At 40.5% G+C, this 12,847-nt stretch overlaps 1 protein-coding gene across 3 annotated transcripts in view; it reads left to right on the top strand.

Moving 5' to 3' along the window:
• The window catches only part of LOC132826772 (non-muscle caldesmon-like), a 209,672-nt gene that overhangs the window by 72,662 nt on the left and 124,163 nt on the right, over positions 1–12,847 (top strand). The window contains exon 1 of one of the 3 annotated variants that reach the window (XM_060842959.1): positions 11,969–12,372. The exons of the other annotated variants lie outside the window; for them this stretch is intronic. The gene's annotated coding sequence lies outside the window, so the exon portion shown is untranslated. Of the gene's footprint in view, positions 1–11,968; positions 12,373–12,847 lie in introns of those variants that run through there. 3 annotated transcript variants of the gene reach the window in all.

Below are 12,847 nucleotides of genomic sequence, written 5' to 3' on the forward strand. Positions count from 1 at the left end.
CCCTTGTAATTTTATCTTACTGTCTGGAACATTAAAGATTAAATCTCATGAAGCGTGTCAAGGATCTATAGCTAAGATGATCTCATTCATCTAAAGTACCCAAGCTCCCAGTGGAGTCATTTATAAAAGAGGGTTTAGCAATGAGAAGGTGCAATATATACATTTAATGTCCAGCATCAAGGCTGGCTTCTTCCAAGTTTACAGAAATTGTGCAGCTGTGGGCTTGAAACATCCATCAACACAGATAGAAATCCAAGAGTTTATTTTAAATAATGTTGTAGCTTTGACGTAATAAATATCAGTCTGATTTAGTATGTGTATGGATATTGCTAATGATGTGTTACTGGTTCTCTTTCTTGCACAGATCTCCATATTTACTCAATCTCTAGAAATGATCTAAAGTCCTACCATAAAAGTTGCTCAACAATCCTTCTAATGTCCTTTATGAATGCTGTAAAACAGCAGTTAAAAACCAAGCATCCCAGCAGTGAGTAGGCAAACACAATAGACATCTTAATGGAGTGGTTTGAACTTGAGCTCATGCCAAGAATGTTTAAATTTCACCTTTTGTAAAAACTTGAAGCAAAAGATCGTGCGATATTTGTTCAATAACACTATGATTTAGATTCTCATCCTGGGCCATGCAAAACAGGACAGACTCTTTGACAGTTTTCAAAGGCTGAGTCCACCTCCGAACCCGATTCCTGCTAAATGTTGATCTCTGAGAAAATCAGACAAGGAGGATTCATGTATTGTAACCTATACTGCATGTGCGAAGAGAATATGGAAACAGGCTTTTCAGCCCAACAAGTCTACACCACCCTTCCAAAGAGTATCCCACCCAAACCTATTATCCTACATTTACTCCTGACTAATGCACCTAACCTACACATCCCTGAACAACATGGGCAATTTAACACGACCAATTCACCTAACCTACACATCTTTGGATTGTAGGAAGAAACTGGAGCACCCAGAGGAAACCCACGCAGCGAATATGTAAACTCCACACAGACAGTTGCCCGAAGCAGGTATCGAACCCGGGTCCCTGGCGCTGTGAGGTAGCAGTGCTAACCACTGAGTCACCGTGCTGCCCAATATTAAGGTTGTCTGCTTAGAAGGCCCACCCTGGTCTTCTTGGAGAGAACCATAACTATCACAATTTTGGTATGACCACTAAACCTCACCCCTCATATCCTCCACCCAGTGCCAGTCCATGCCTCACCCTCTTCTCAGGCCGCCCAATGCTTCTGCTATAGCAACCATGCCTCTGATGTACCTGCAATAGCCAATCACATTGTATCAACTATGGGCAGACCTCAGGATATCTTTGAAATGTACATTAAGGAAAATAAGCTTTCCACAATTTAATACCCTTGTCCCTTGAAGATTGTTCAGATTGGAAAATATCACTATCATTCAAAAATGTAAATGTCCTCAAATGATCCATCAGACTTGCAAAGCCAACATATTTTTCTCACCACATCAAAGACTTTTAATCAAGTTGTCCATCAAAATGGGAATACAGACCCTTGCTGGGGGCTCCTCTAGCACAGTGGTTAATGTCCTTATCTCTAAGGTCCAGGTTCAAGTCCCACCTGCCTTGTATGTGTGTACTGACATCTCTGAGCAGGTTGATTAAAAATAGCTGCGGTCCCTTGCAGAGAAAAGGTTTAACTGCTTTTGAAACTCAGCCAAACATTCACAACAAATCTAGAGAAATCAAAATAATATAATATAGTGAAACTAAAGAAACTTCTAAAACCTACAGATAGCATTTCACATATATTGTAAAATAAAAGCCATCTTTTAGTTGTTAGAATGCTGTTTGTGCTTTGGTATTTTGTCCTTTTAACATAAAGGCATTATTTTTGGGAAAAAAAGCTAAGGATCTCCAGTTTATGTGAATAACATTCCAAACCATCACAGAGGTTTTCATATGTGTCGATAGTTTTGAATGCATTATGGCAATTTTGGCAATTAACAAATTACTTTCTTGTATCTCCACACTTAACTGAGTGTGTAACTGTTCCTAGCTTCACAAAACTATAACAGTCAGATTACCTGCTCTGTACTGAATCAATCAAGTTAAAATACATGTCACTGAATAATGGCATTTGAAGTTGTTAAAACATTGTAACTCTGGATAATCCTGACTCCTCAACAGGTTTCCTGAATAGTTGTGGACTATCCATTGAGCTAGGCTTACAATTTTTAGGGCTGATGATAACCACACAATCAAATTAAATAGCAGGAAGAAGAGGATGAAAAGTAGATTTTTCAATGAAAATCCTCAAGATTGCAGCTTTCCTGAACCCTTTCCCATCTCTATTGGGAGATGAAACTTTGCTGCAATTATCTTCAATTCAAAGAAAACAAATGGACATAATCTTTCTATTGCACAAGAGCTGATTTTTGTTTTCTCTTGCCAGCATCAATTGGGAGATTTTCTTTTCAGATGTAATGCAACTGACTCCAGTGCACAATAAATCAATGACTTATTCTGGATGTCAGGGCTCAAGCACTTATTTATGGGAATAACTTTGTCATGAGACTTGTATCAGCAGTGATTCAGGTGGTAGCACTTACTCTGGAAGATTGTGGATTGAAATTCCACCTCAGGGACTTGAACATAAAAGTCTAGCCTGGCAGCCTGTCACAATACTGAGGGTGTGCTGCCTATTTTTCAATGAGTCACTATATCAAGGTCCTTTCCAGGCCACTATTTATCCCTCAGTCACATATCTAAAACAATTTGCTGTGTTTATCTGTCCTGATTCTCATTTACATCAATGACTGCGCCCTAACATTGACTAAAAAACATCCTGAGGTTAGGAAATTTGCTGTATAAATTTGATTCTATTTTCTGTTTCTGTTTTCAGCTGCTTTTGTAGTAGTAATTCCTGAAGATTTGTTCTTGTTGTCCAATGTGTAATACAAGCTTTTATGGCTCCTGTAGATTAAATCTCTATTATGAGTGTTTCAACGAAGCTGTTCTTTCTATATGCTTTATTCAGTAAAAGTAATATACCATATCTTGTGAATTCTTCTGAAAGTGGCCTTTTAATGGAACAATGCTTTTTTTAAAAAAAAGTGCACATTCTATTTCATGTTTCCTAAACAGTGTAAAAAAATCAATGAAAATGTTTTATAATAATCAGTCATTAAATCTATGTTGTTTGGGAACATGTGACTATTAATCTGATGTGTCATAGCTGAATATACATACTCTGTTATTGCCGGTGAGCAGAAGGTTTTATGTGCAGGAGATATCTACTTTCTTACCCTCGGAATATGTATTCCAATTTTGTAATAATTCAGGAGCAGGTTCTTGAGAGTTTAAAATAGAGGTTATTAATTCTCACTCTGACCCAATTTAAAGACATCTCACACACTTATACTTAGTTCCAAACACATAAGTTTTAAAGTTGAATATTACAATGAATTGTTATGCTTCTAGTTATCTCCATCGTTGATATACAATCTCTTACCTGCCCTATAGCAGGCCTGTTGTTTCTTGGATGTTTTCAGTTGAATTGAGTGTCCTGTAAAGTAAAGGATTCTCAGTAAGCCATGGGGTTGCTTATAGTCTATATTCCAGGAGATTTGTTAATCGGGTGAACTTTAACTTGAACAGGTAACGCGGTCTGGCTACCTAATATCTCCTAGCCTTTTTAAGTCTGGTTGCCAAATCAATTGAACTGGTAGTTCCACTAAAGCCATCAAACAAATTGCAAACATGCCTCAATGATTTTTAAAAGCAGACATAAAAAGGTTGCCTTACCATGTTGATTTCTGACAAGTTCAAAATCCTCCTCAAGTAAGGGGATGATGTTCATGTTGATTCCAATAACCTGTGGGTTAACATCATGGGTTAACATTACAACTGTGTTCTATGTGTCTCTTTTTCACATACTGACCCATTCAGTCTACTTATACCCTTTTATACTGATGATCACCAACAGTCTGTCCTGGTGCACCCATGTTGATGGTCAAGAAAGCACAATGATGCCTCTACTTTATCAGGAGATGAAGTAAATTTGGCATTTCCGTAAAGACTCTTACCAAGTTTTATAGATACACCACAGAAAGTATTGCATCTGGATGCATCATGGCTTGGTACGGCAACTGCTCTATCCAGGACTGTAAGAAACTACAGAGAATTGTGAACACACCCAGTCCATCACGCAAGCTAACCTTTCATCGATTGACCCCATCTATACTCCTCACAGCTAACATAATCAAAGACCCCTCCCACCCCATTTGTAATCTCTTCCAACATTTTTCATTGGGCAGAAGATACAAAAGCTTAATTACACATACCATCTGAATCGAGAACAGCATTCTCTCCACTGTTATTATACTTCTCAGTGGGCCTCTCAAATTTTCAATTTAAGATTGATCTTGTTCTCTGTGCACCTTCTCTGCAGCTGTAACATTGTACTACTCACTCTTTTCTATTACCCACATGCACTTTGTATGGTATGATCTGCCTGTACTGCATGCAAAACAAAGTATTTCATTATACATGTGATAATAATAAATCATATCAAATCAAGTCTTGGTTTCAAGAAAGGACATTGAATCACAACAAACTATAAGTTTTATTTGTGTTGCCCATCCTAAAACAAAAAAGATATATGAATTCTCCAGCAGGCTGAAAAGTCTAAATTTAATTCCATATTCACTGGAGACTTGGTATTGTCTGTAGCTGAAATGCAAAAATGATTTGTGTAGCCGTTTTATAAGCTGCTTGTGTGCTGTTATGAATAGAATTGATGGAAAGTTTATAAACTGACATCTTTATACTTGGTAGTACAAATGTAATACACCTTAACAAGCAAAATGCGTCCCATCTGCCTGTTTTTCTATTTGTTTATTTGCACACTCGGCTATTTATCTAAACACTCCTGTTATTTACTTTATCTGATACAACTATCTCAATAGATCTCTTTTGGAAGTAATTCCTTTCAGTCACCACTAAAAGCTGTGTTTTCACGTCTTCCTAACTTTAAAACAACATTCTCACTTTTTTTGACATTAATGATAATGCTAAAGTAACTTATTTTTAATCCATATCTATATAATTTAGAACTATGAGTGTCATGAGATCCTCTGAAAATTCTCTGCGTCCATCTATGTAATCTATGATTTGCTTTTCTAATCTTCCTATTGAGCTTGACCTTTGAGTCTGTGTATCTTTATTATTTACAAGGCCTTGTGTGTCTACAGGGCATCGCATTCAAAAAGAAACTACAGCGTTGAGTCAAATTTAAGTCTGCAGAAGTAAAAATTCCAATTGGCTTAAATGTTAACTTAATCTGCACTTTGTCTAATCCTTCATTTTATCGCTTTACCAACCTGTCTGGCGGCAATCAGTAACCTGTCCAAATCAGTGACTTAATGTCTTCAAGTAAATCAAACCAACTCAACCACTCACATAATGTCTAAGCTGACTGTCCACTGTGAATTCTGCGTGGTGATATCGTTATCAATAATTGCATGCAAGGCAAAATTAAAGCTTAATATCCAAACAAAAAAAATGCCCATTTGAGTGGAAAACTTTGTCAGTTTGAAGTCTCCCTATTGCAGGAGCAGAATTATGTCTTGCAGACTGCAGCATATACGTTCTAATTGCCGATTCTGTAATGCAGACCACAAACCAGAAAAATGTAAGGCTGCTGTCAGTCATTTGTAATTTAGAGAAGACTTCCCTAGGATAGGAACTGATCGAATTTCCAAAATAACAATTGCATGTATAACCTTTCATATGTTCAGAGCTATGTAAAACAACTCACTTGCTTTACATAGAATTAAAATTATCATTGTTCTTTTTTATAGCTTATGAGCTCCAGAACATCTGCAGAGTGAGATGCTGGAGCTTAGCAATACGTGTTATAACTGTCAAGGTTCAACATGCCTTCCAGTGAATATAAGTCTTGCAAAACTGGGACAATCATTGTGAACGACATACGTGTCAGTTAACTACTCGAGAGTATTGTGTCCAGTTCAAGTTACCCTGTTATAGGAATGATATTATTAAGCTGGAGAGGGTTCAGAATAGATTTACCAAGACGCTGCTGAGAATGGAGGATTGAGTTATAAAGATAGGCTGAAACTCTTTTCACTGGAGTGTAGGAGGTTGAGGGGTGACCTTGTAGAGGTTGATAAAATCATGAGGGCTGTAGATAGGGTAAATAGCAGCTGTCTTTTCCCTAAGGTGGGGGATTTCAAGACAAGGGGCATATTTTCAAGGTGAGAGGAGAAAAGTTTTTAAAAAGACATGAGGTGTGATATTTTTATACAGAGAGTGGTTAGTGTGTGGAATGAACTTCCAGAGGAAGTGGTGAATGTGGGTACAACATTTAAATGATATTTAGATAAGTGCATGAATAAAAAGTGTTTGGGCAAAGTGCACACAGATGGGACTAGGTTACTTGGGGATTATGGTAGGCAAGGACTGGTTGTATGACTCTATGACTCTATAACTCAGTTGACTGGCTAATGAGACTGAGTGATGCCAACAGAGTGAGTTCAGTTCCTATAGCAGATGAAGTCACCATGGAGGCTAAGCCTTCTCAAGCTCATCCTTTGTCTGAGTCACAATGAGCCTTGGGTTCAGCTTACCACTTGTTGTCACTCGCAAATGAGAAAGCGGCCTGTGGTTCTCTGGAACTATAGTGAAATATGTCCATTTCCTTCTGACGTTTGATCTTTGATGTCCACTATGGAAACACTGGAACAATTGACCATCACTGCTTCAAAAGGTTTTAATGGGTATTCTGCCCAACCATCTGCTTCCATGCATCAAAGATTGAACAGGTAGCTGAGGTCTTAAAAAAAAAATCAAAGGTTTTAATGTATTTAGCTCTGAAGGTGTGTTGGCACTGTTGTGAAAGAAGTTTTTTATAAATGCCTGGTTGAGTTCCAAATCCACTAATTGAACTCAGCAGAAGTTGTTTGCACATCTGAAAATGGACTGTGATCTTAATTTAGATTGACAGTTTCTAAGCAGTTCATAAGAACACTAACATTAACTGGTTTTGAATTTGTTTATTTTGACAGTTTGATGAGCATCACAAAGAATTTTCAATGTTGATATAGGGCTTTAGGGCTTTTTTAATGCCTTGCAGCCATTTAACTTGGAAGGAGTGTTATTTACCCAAGGTCAAGACTTCCTTCTACTACTGCCAAGGAAGGCACAACTTAGATGTCTACAGGCCAATCAGCCTGATTCAAGCTTTGTCATTCCAGTAGTGTTAACTTCAAATGGTAACCACTGCTGCAATTGTAAGGAAGAAGAGTTTATGGGATTTCGGACAAAGCTGGGGGTATCAGCTGGACCCAGTGCAGGGCTGGGATGAGAGTAGAGGGTTAGAATCATTGAATCTCTACAGTGTGGAAATAGGCTATTCAGTCAATTGAGTCTACACCAATCCTCTGAAGCGCATCCTACCCAGACCCACACTCCTATCCTGCATCTCCAAGGGCTAGTCTTGCCTGCCCATCCCTGGACACTATGAGCAATTTTGCAAAGCCAATCCACCTGACCTGCACATCTTTGGACTGTGAGTGAAGACTGGAACACCCGGAGGAAACCTACGTTGACACGGGGAGATTGTGCGAACTCCACACAGACAGTTGCCTGATGGTGGAATCGAACTCGGGTCCCTGGCAGTGTGAGACAGCGGTGCTAACCACTGAACCACCGTGCCACCCCATGGATTTGAAAGAACAGGGGTGAGGGTTGTTTGAAAGCTAAAGCATGCCATGACAGTGGCTCCAGTGGGCAGAGGGGACTCCCAAAAGATGTTCCTTTGGATGTCCAGCTGTGCTGTAGACATTGCCAGCTTTCTAACAGCCTTGGGCCTCTCCCTGCTGTTAGTGATGTAGGTGTAGGGGAAGGCTGAAGTACTTGTGTGTATGTTAATTGGCAGGGGAGGTGGCTAGGCAGTGTGCAAGCCAAGTCCACCTTTTACAGAGCCCCCAACCTTGAAACCTGCGGGTGGAGTGCGATAACATTTTGCCCAATGAGTTCTGTAAATGGATGAAACTGTGAATGGGCACGGTTGGTATTGAGAGAGCATGGGAAGATATAAGGGGGATGGGGACATGTGTACGGAAGGTAAGGAGTGAAGGCTCAGGTGTCACATGCTTGACTGACATGGTTTGATGTCCCTGACCTCACCTTTCCTCAAATAGCAGGGGTAGGCAGTGTTGGGCAGGGGTTGGGATTGCAGTGTCTGGAAATGACCTGACTTGTATTTCTGGTTTTGGATTTGAAAATATGAGCTCAGTGGGAGTTTGAGAAGTAGGAGGGAGTGAGGGCTGCAGATGTTGGAGATCAGAAGTGTATTGCTGAGTGGCTGGAAGAACACTGGAGGTTACCTGTTTCTGAGAGACTATCATCGATAGTTGAAATTCTCCGTACAAAACACCCGGGCAGTGACTATTTTAGAGACAGTTACCATGTCAAAACCTGGACCAAGGTATTTGTCATATGTTCCTTTATGAGTCTTTACACGTGTAACAGTTTGAACCTCTCCCATGCCTAAACATATTCAACATGTTCAAACTTGTATTTTTAAGCAACACAGCTCACAGCCCTTTAAGTGTACATTTGAAAGGGATACCTTTTGGTAAATCTTTGTAGCCGCAAAGATGTCGTGTGCAAGCACTGTGGAATGCAGCAGTTTCCACTCTTTGGTCCCAGCTTCAACATAAACTGGGTCAGGTATTTCACAGACAGAAACAGTAATGCCTTTCTTGTGCTCTGACCCTTTAATGATCCCTGTTAATCTCAACCTGAGATTATGCTTTTGGCCATAAGGAAAAAGATTTAACACTAATCATAGAATCCTTGCAGTGTGGAAGAAGGCCAATTTGTCCCATCGAGGCCATACCAATCCTCTGAAGACCCACCACCCTATCCTATTCCTGTAACCCTGCATTTCCCATGTGTAATCCCTGACCAATTCACTTAACCTGTACATCTTTGGATTGTGGGAGGAAACTGGAGTACCCGGAGAAAATCCACACAGACATGGGGAGAACGTGCAAACTCCACACAGACAGTCACCTGAGGCTAGAATCGAACCCAAGTCCCAAGCACTGTGAGACAGCAATGCTAACCACTGAGCCACCATGCCACTCCTGATGTTTTTTAGGAATGAAGAAATCTGGAATTGCAGAACAAAAGGAAAAGTGTATCTATGATGCATTTTTCCAGTGTTTTAGAATAATGGCTTTACGGTAGTGTTTGATACTGTATCCATGTTTATCTCAATGTATTGAACATAAAAGCTGGCATCGTGTGAGTAATCTGACCATTCACCTGCTGACTCCCTCTCCTCCACATCAGGCTGCGCACTGTTCCCTTTCCGTGGCTAAATCTAAATAACATTCAAAGATCCAGCTAAAGGAACAATAAACTCCTCTTCCCCACTTCATCCTTTTCAAAGCACAGACTGTACTTTTTGAGGTTAACATTCTATATGACTGCGATCATAGTCCATTGTTTTTCCTCATCCCTTTTAACTTTCTCTGCTGCCTTTGACATTGTTGACTGCACAGCCTTTGTTGTGCTACATATAGCTACTTGTTTTCTCTATAAAATGCTATTGACTGCCCTGATGGTGATGGATTTGTGGAATAAGTCTAAGTCAGGATGGTGCATGATGATGGATGGGAAGAGAATGTCCCATAGCAGTTTATTTAGACTAAATTCCCTCCAATGTGGAAACAGGCCCTTCGGCCCAACAAGTCCACACCGACCCTCTGAAGAGTAACCCATTCATTCCCCATCCGATATTTACCCCTCACTAATGCACCTAAGACAATGGGCAATTTAGCACGGCCAATTCACCTGAGCAGCACATTTTTGCATTATGGGAGGTAACCAGAGCACCTGGAGGAAGCCCATGCAGACACGGAGAGGATGTGCAAGCCCCACACAGACAGTTGCTGGAGGCTGGAATCAAACCCAGTCCCTGGTGCTGAGAGGTAGCAGTGCTAACCACTGAGCCGCCATACCGCCCCCATGCTGTAGGTTTGATTGGCTCACAGTGTTGACACTTCTGTTATAGTTCCAGTAAAGGCAAATGATGGAGCAAATGAGGCAATCTTTGATATTACAATCCTAGCAACTCAGTACTATTTACTAATTTGCTGTTTTTGTGTTTTAGACTTGAATGTTTTCAAAATGGCTGTTTGTAGGGATATTGTGACGTAGTTGGATAAATTCTGAACCACACACTGGTTTGTAATATGAACTTGAGATCCACAAAAATAAATAGGAACAGGATTTAAACTTTATACACAGTACCTGCAATATCATAGATTAAAGTTGTCATTGTCCTAAAGAACCAAAGCGCTGCTCCCTCTCATTAGAGAGAGATGATTGGTGGTTGTTTAATCTGAGAGTCACTACGACTTAGGTGAGGGTGAGGTCAAGAAGGTGAGACCTTCAAGGTAACCTCAGTTGGTACAGCAATCGAACCTGAGCTGCTGACATCACAAAACAGCCTTCTAGTCAACTGAGTTATATGATACACATGTCATATAGATTATACCAGTGAAGGCAACAACTCAGGGCAGCACGGTATCTCAATGGTTAGCATTGCTGCCTCACAGCACCAGGGAACTGGATGCAGTTCCAGCTTCAGGCAATTGTCTATGTGGACTCTGCACATTCTTCCCCTGTCTGTGTGGGTTTCCTGCAGGTGCTCTGGTTTCCTCCCCAAATCCTAAGATGTGCAGGTCAGGTGAATTGCCCATGCTAAATTGCCTATAGTATTCATGGGTGTGTAGGCTGGGTGCATTAGTCAAGGGTAAATACAGGGTAAGGGAATGGGTCTGTGTGTTACTCTCTGGAGGATCGGTGTGGACTTGTTGGGCCTGTCACAAAGCTAGTCCCTTTTTTTTCCTAAAAGCTGTTCCTTGGCTCAAGGAGACTCTGTCCTTGATTTTTTTTTCAGAGGGGCAATAAACCGGACTGGACTCCAATCAGTCTGGTTTGGTACAGAGATGAGAAGGGTTTTGAGAGGTCTTTTGTGACCCCCTATAAAGAGAGGGGCGTGGTCAGCTCTCTCGCTAGCTGAGCGGAGCCATTTAGTTCAGTCTTGAACTGGTTGGTAGTTCAACAGGGAGTTGAGTGGAAACTCTTTTCTGCCCTTCAACTTCAACCTGTAAGCATGTGTTCCATTTATACTGGCTTTTAAAGGGAGTTTGCTTATTGGGACTGTTGTGTGTATTCGGAACAGCATAATTAAGTCTAGTTGGATAGGCTGAGTTCTGTAGGGGTTCTTTACTCTGTTCTTTGTGTTTCATTGTGTAATTTTGTGACTAAACTTTTTACCTGTTTCAAAATCTAGTAGTCAACCTAGCTATCTTACTCCGGCTAATTTTCACTGTACACTTGCTGAAACAAATCGCAAAGTTAGGACTAGGGCTACCAGCTTAAGAATGTTGTGAGTGGTCTGACTTAGTCCATAACAGGCTGAAGGGCCTGTTACTACACTGTACGGATTCTAATTCGAGAAATTCTTGAACACCCTAACCTAGTACCAGGTGTAACTTGTCAACACACCTCATGACAATACTCATCCATGAGCAGATAACTATACTCAAGGCTGCAATCTGAAGAATCAAAGTCTAAATCTGGGACAAAAGGACACTCCCCTATTTTAGCAGATGTCTTCCTGTTTGTAAAGATCGAAATAATACTCCGTGTTTGTTCAGTTCAAAGTGATCGAATGAGAAAGTTTCAATTTCGTGATGAGAGTGAATCTGACAAAATGTGTTTGAAGCCAGGGTCAGCTGACCCTCGGGCAACACGCACCGCTGCATCCAAGCTGCCCCTGTCTGCACACAACTCGCAAAATATTTTCAGTGCCTGCTGATCGACTAGGCTGGGATTCCAGAGGAAGTGGAGGCCTCCAGCACTGTACAGGAAACAATCTAAGAGTTGGCCTTAAACACCGGAGTCCCTTCAGAGTTTTGCTAACCACTGACAGCTCTGTAAACAAAGCAGCAGCGGAAAGTGAAGACTGCTTTCCCTTTTGCAGTAAGTAGCCCATTCTAGACGTGGGCTTCAAAGGAATTCACTGTAAAATGAGGGGCTACCTCCCAGCGCTGGAGAATTTTCTACAGTGATTATCAACCAACATCATCATTTGATGGACTATTAGATATCAGGAAAAGATGTGGTCTGATTAAACCACAGGGATTGGGCTGTCTTTGCTTTCCTGTTCCGAGAGAGTTGGATTCACGGAAGGAGTTAAGCGCTGAGAGACTTCTGGGTGGTCCCAGAGATGCAACACACGCTCTCTCCTATTTCTCATTAGTCTATTCAATTGGAAACATTTGTTGCTGGTAAGATAGAATTCTAAATATTTGCAGCAGACTGTACCCAAGTTTTTGTTGCAACGTTTCATCTCACACAGTGCAGCTTGAACAAAAGGGTGTTAATGTTTAGCATGGTGAGCTTTTAAGTGGCAAAAGGACCACTGTATAGACTAAAGACCCACTGTTAGGGTCACTACTACTGAGTGAATGGTAACAATGCACAGAGTTTTCCATTTTAAATAAGCTCCTTGTTTTCTCTGAAAATCTTTCCTACGTTTGTTTAATATCTGCATATGGCGCTGATAGGTATGAATGGTTCTGCTTGTTCAGTTATTCCAGCTTGTTTGACAAAGTCGAAAGGATAGACTTTTTAGTTTGAAACTTGATGTGGTAAAAGTTGGAGATTTTTTTGTGAGTATAGATGTGCATATATATTTGAGTAGGCATGTGCATGTGGATGAATTCTGTTGCAGAATTTTAACCAATAAGTTACTGTTTTCAG

Source organism: Hemiscyllium ocellatum, chromosome 23, assembly GCF_020745735.1.
Source record: "Hemiscyllium ocellatum isolate sHemOce1 chromosome 23, sHemOce1.pat.X.cur, whole genome shotgun sequence".
In the NCBI taxonomy this organism is placed as follows: Eukaryota; Metazoa; Chordata; class Chondrichthyes; order Orectolobiformes; family Hemiscylliidae; genus Hemiscyllium; species Hemiscyllium ocellatum.